Here is a 5925-nt window from a genome sequence, read left to right as displayed (position 1 = left end):
GGGGGGTTGGACAGAGGGCTAGGGGGGTTGGACAGAGAGCTAGTGGGGTTGGACAGAGAGCTAGGGGGTTGGACAGAGAGCTAGGGGGTTGGACAGAGAGCTAGGGGGGTTGGACAGAGGGCTAGGGGGGTTGGACAGAGGGCTAGGGGGGTTGGACAGAGAGCAAGGGGGGTGGACAGAGAGCTAGGGGGTTGGACAGAGAGCTAGGGGGGTTGGACAGATGGCTGGGGGGGTTGGACAGAGAGCTAGGGGGGTTGGACAGAGGGCTGGGGGGGTTGGACAGAAAGCTAGGGGGTTGGACAGAGAGCTAGGGGGGTTGGACAGAGAGCTAGGGGGGTTTGACAGAGGGCTAGGGGGGTTGGACAGAGGGCTAGGGGGGTTGGACAGAGAGCTAGGGGGGTTGTACAGAGGGCTGGGGGGGTTGGACAGAGAGCTAGGGAGGTTGGACTAAGGGCTAGGGGGGTTGGACAGAGAGCTAGGGGGTTGGACAGAGAGCTAGGGGGTTGGACAGAGAGCTAGTGGGGTTGGACAGAGGGCTAGGGGGGTTGGACAGAGGGCTAGGGGGGTTGGACAGAGGGCTAGGGGGGTTGGACAGAGGGCTAGGGGGGTTGGACAGAGAGCTAGGGGGGTTGGACAGAGGGCTAGGGGGGTTGGACAGAGGGCTAGGGGGGTTGGACAGAGAGCTAGGGGGGTTGGACAGAGGGCTAGGGGGTTGGACAGAGAGCTAGGGGGTTGGACAGAGGGCTAGGGGGTTGGACAGAGAGCTAGGGGGGTTGGACAGAGAGCTAGGGGGTTGGACAGAGGGCTAGGGGGTTGGACAGAGAGCTAGGGGGGTTGGGCAGAGAGCTAGAGGGGTTGGACAGAGGGCTAGGGGGGTTGGACAGAAAGCTAGGGGGGTTGGACAGAGAGCTAGGGGGGTTGGACAGAGAGCTAGGGGTTGGACAGAGAGCTAGGGGGGTTGGACAGAGGGCTAAGGGGGTTGGACAGAGGGCTAGGGGGGTTGGACAGAGAGCTAGGGGGGTTGGACAGAGAGCTAGGGGGGTTGGACAGAGGGCTGGGGGGGTTGGACAGAGAGCTAGGGGGGTTGGACAGAGGGCTAAGGGGGTTGGACAGAGGGCTAGGGGGGTTGATTGAGAGCTAGGGGGGTTGGACAGAGGGCTAAGGGGGTTGGACAGAGGGCTAGGGGGGTTGGACAGAGAGCTAGGGGGTTGGACAGAGAGCTAGGGGGGTTGGGCAGACGGCTAGGGGGTTTGGACTGAGAGCTAGGGGGGTTGGACAGAGGGATAGGGGGGTTGGACAGAGAACTAGGGGGTTGGACAGAGGGCTAGGGGGGTTGGACAGAGAGCTAGGGGGTTGGACAGAGAGCTAGGGGGTTGGACAGAGAGCTAGGGGGTTGGACAGAGAGCTAGGGGGGTTGGATAGAGGGCTAGGGGGGTTGGACAGAGGGCTAAGGGGGTTGGACAGAGGGCTAGGGGGGTTGGACAGAGAGCTAGGGGGGTTGGACAGAGAGCTAGGGGGGTTGGACAGAGGGCTGGGGGGGTTGGACAGAGAGCTAGGGGGGTTGGACAGAGAGCTAGGGGGGTTGGACAGAGGGCTAAGGGGGTTGATTGAGAGCTAGGGGGGTTGGACAGAGGGCTAAGGGGGTTGGACAGAGGGCTAGGGGGGTTGGACAGAGAGCTAGGGGGTTGGACAGAGAGCTAGGGGGGTTGGGCAGACGGCTAGGGGGTTTGGACTGAGAGCTAGGGGGGTTGGACAGAGGGATAGGGGGGTTGGACAGAGAACTAGGGGGTTGAACAGAGGGCTAGGGGGGTTGGACAGAGGGCTAGGGGGGTTGGACAGAGAGCTAGGGGGTTGGACAGAGAGCTAGGGGGTTGGACAGAGAGCTAGGGGGTTGGACAGAGAGCTAGGGGGGTTGGATAGAGGGCTAGGGGGGTTGGACAGAGAGCTAGGGGGGTTGGACAGAGGGCTGGGGGGGGGGTTGGACAGAGAGCTAGGGGGGTGGACAGAGGGCTAGGGGGGTTGGACAGAGGGCTAGGGGGGTTGGACAGAGGGCTAGGGGGGTTGGACGTAGAGCTAGGGGGGTTGGACAGAGGGCTAGGGGGGTTGGACAGAGAGCTAGGGGGGTTGGACAGAGAGCTAGGGGGGTTGGATAGAGGGCTAGGGGGGTTGGACAGAGAGCTAGGGAGGTTGGATAGAGGGCTAGGGGGGTTGGACAGAGAGCTAGGGGGGTTGGACAGAGGGCTAGGGGGGGGTTGGACAGAGAGCTAGGAGGGTGGACAGAGGGCTAGGGGGGTTGGACAGAGGGCTAGGGGGGTTGGACAGAGGGCTAGGGGGGTTGGACGTAGAGCTAGGGGGGTTGGACAGAGGGCTAGGGGGGTTGGACAGAGAGCTAGGGGGTTGGACAGAGGGCTAGGGGGGTTGGACAGAGGGCTAGGGGGTTGGACAGAGAGCTAGGGGGTTGGACAGAGAGCTAGGGGGGTTGGACAGAGAGCTAGGGGGGTGGACAGAGGGCTAGGAGGTAGAGGGAGACCTGGCTAGCTCTATATTCATGTAATACCCTCCATCAGTGCTGAAAGAGCAAAGCACAGCTGTGTGTGTGTGTGGGTGTCTGCTCCGGCTGCTTGGTAAGTACACCTGTTGCATACTCGTCTGCCCCTGACGCAAATCACACACAGCCACCGCTTTGGTTGAATACTCATCTGGGGCCTAAACTGGATTTGTCTGCTCACTCTTGGCAGCGAGGGACACACGCCCATCTGCTGCATGGGGGAGAGTGTGTGTGTGTGGCTGCATGTGTGTCTGGGTGCACACGTGTGTATGTTGTGTGTGTGTGTGTGTGTGTGTGTGTGTGTGTGTGTGTGTGTGTGTGTGTGTGTGTGTGTGTGTGTGTGTGTGTGTGTGTGTGTGTGTGTGTGTGTGTGTGTATGAGGGGGAGGGCTAATTATTCCGATTGGGGACACACAGGAACCTGTCACCTCTGTCTGAGGAAGAGGTCTGACAATCTCTGCAGTGTCTGTCTCTGGTCTCCAGACAGTCCCCTGAGAGAGGGCAAACAGACAGAGAAAAGAGATGGAGGGAAGGAGAGAAGGAGTAGAGCTGGTGATAGAGATGGGAGTAGAGCTGGTGATAGAGATGGGAGTAGAGCTGGTGATAGAGCTGGGAGTAGAGCTGGGAGTAGAGCTGGGAGTAGAGCTGGTGATAGAGCTGGGAGTAGAGCTGGTGATAGAGATGGGAGTAGAGCTGGGAGTAGAGCTGGGAGTAGAGCTGGGAGTAGAGATGGTGATAGAGCTGGGGATAGAGCTGGGGATAGAGATGGGAGTAGAGCTGGTGATAGAGATGGGAGTAGAGCTGGTGATAGAGATGGTGGTAGAGATGGGAGTAGAGATGGTGATAGAGCTGGGAGTAGAGCTGGTGATAGAGATGGTGGTAGAGATGGGAGTAGAGATGGTGATAGAGCTGGGAGTAGAGCTGGGAGTAGAGCTGGTGATAGAGATGGGAGTAGAGCTGGGAGTAGAGCTGGTGATAGAGCTGGGAGTAGAGATGGTGATAGAGCTGGGGATAGAGATGGGAGTAGAGCTGGTGGTAGAGCTGGTGATAGAGATGGGAGTAGAGCTGGTGATAGAGATGGGAGTAGAGCTGGTGGTAGAGCTGGTGATAGAGATGGGAGTAGAGCTGGTGATAGAGATGGGAGTAGAGATGGTGATAGAGATGGGAGTAGAGCTGGTGGTAGAGATGGGAGTAGAGCTGGTGATAGAGATGGGAGTAGAGCTGGTGATAGAGATGGGAGTAGAGCTGGTGATAGAGCTGGGAGTAGAGCTGGTGATAGAGATGGGAGTAGAGATGGTGGTAGAGCTGGTGATAGAGATGGGAGTAGAGCTGGTGATAGAGATGGGAGTAGAGCTGGGAGTAGAGCTGGTGATAGAGATGGGAGTAGAGCTGGTGATAGAGATGGGAGTAGAGCTGGGAGTAGAGCTGGGAGTAGAGCTGGTGATAGAGATGGGAGTAGAGCTGGTGATAGAGATGGGAGTAGAGCTGGTGATAGAGATGGGAGTAGAGCTGGTGATAGAGATGGGAGTAGAGCTGGTGATAGAGCTGGGAGTAGAGATGGTGGTAGAGCTGGTGATAGAGATGGGAGTAGAGCTGGTGGTAGAGCTGGTGATAGAGATGGGAGTAGAGCTGGTGATAGAGATGGGAGTAGAGCTGGTGATAGAGCTGGGAGTAGAGCTGGTGATAGAGATGGGAGTAGAGCTGGTGATAGAGATGGGAGTAGAGCTGGTGATAGAGCTGGGAGTAGAGATGGTGATAGAGCTGGTGGTAGAGTTGGTGGTAGAGCTAGGAGTAGAGCTGGTGATAGTGCTGGGAATAGAGCTGGGAGTAGAGCTGGGAGTAGAGCTGGTGATAGAGATGGGAGTAGAGATGGGAATAGAGCTGGGAGTAGAGCTGGGAGTAGAGCTGGTGATAGAGATGGGAGTAGAGATGGGAATAGAGCTGGGAGTAGAGCTGGTGATAGAGCTGTGAGTAGAGATGGTGATAGAGCTGGTGGTAGAGTTGGTGGTAGAGCTAGGAGTAGAGCTGGTAATAGAGCTGGGAATAGAGCTGGGAGTAGAGATGGTGGTAGAGCTGGTGATAGAGATGGGAGTAGAGCTGGGAGTAGAGCTGGTGATAGAGATGGGAGTAGAGCTGGGAGTAGAGCTGGTGATAGAGCTGGGAGTAGAGATGGTGATAGAGCTGGGGATAGAGATGGGAGTAGAGCTGGTGATAGAGATGGGAGTAGAGCTGGTGATAGAGATGGTGGTAGAGATGGGAGTAGAGATGGTGATAGAGCTGGGAGTAGAGCTGGGATTAGAGCTGGTGATAGAGATGGGAGTAGAGCTGGTGATAGAGATGGGAGTAGAGCTGGGAGTAGAGCTGGTGATAGAGATGGGAGTAGAGCTGGGAGTAGAGCTGGTGATAGAGCTGGGAGTAGAGATGGTGATAGAGATGGTGGTAGAGATGGGAGTAGAGATGGTGATAGAGCTGGGAGTAGAGCTGGGATTAGAGCTGGTGATAGAGATGGGAGTAGAGCTGGTGATAGAGATGGGAGTAGAGCTGGGAGTAGAGCTGGTGATAGAGATGGGAGTAGAGCTGGTGATAGAGCTGGGAGTAGAGCTGGTGATAGAGATGGGAGTAGAGCTGGTGATAGAGATGGGAGTAGAGCTGGTGATAGAGATGGGAGTAGAGCTGGTGATAGAGCTGGGAGTAGAGATGGTGATAGAGCTGGTGATAGAGATGGGAGTAGAGCTGGTGGTAGTGCTGGGAGTAGAGCTGGTGGTAGAGCTGGTGATAGAGCTGGGAGTAGAGATGGTGATAGAGCTGGTGATAGAGATGGGAGTAGAGCTGGGGATAGAGATGGGAGTAGAGCTGGTGGTAGAGCTGGTGATAGAGCTGGGAGTAGAGATGGTGATAGAGCTGGTGATAGAGATGGGAGTAGAGCTGGTGGTAGAGCTGGTGATAGAGATGGGAGTAGAGCTGGTGGTAGAGCTGGGGATAGAGATGGGAGTAGAGCTGGTGATAGAGCTGGGAGTAGAGATGGTGGTAGAGCTGGTGATAGAGATGGGAGTAGAGCTGGTGGTAGAGCTGGTGATAGAGATGGGAGTAGAGCTGGTGATAGAGCTGGGAGTAGAGCTTGTGATAGAGATGGGAGTAGAGATGGTGGTAGAGCTGGTGATAGAGATGGGAGTAGAGCTGGTGGTAGAGCTGGTGATAGAGATGGGAGTAGAGCTGGTGATAGAGCTGGGAGTAGAGCTGGTGATAGAGATGGGAGTAGAGCTGGTGATAGAGATGGGAGTAGAGCTGGTGATAGAGCTGGGAGTAGAGCTGGTGATAGAGATGGGAGTAGAGATGGTGGTAGAGCTGGTGATAGAGATGGGAGTAGAGCTGGGAGTA

Source organism: Salvelinus namaycush, chromosome 3 (assembly GCF_016432855.1).
Source record: "Salvelinus namaycush isolate Seneca chromosome 3, SaNama_1.0, whole genome shotgun sequence".
In the NCBI taxonomy this organism is placed as follows: domain Eukaryota; kingdom Metazoa; phylum Chordata; class Actinopteri; order Salmoniformes; family Salmonidae; genus Salvelinus; species Salvelinus namaycush.
Note: the sequence above shows the minus strand (reverse complement) of the source record.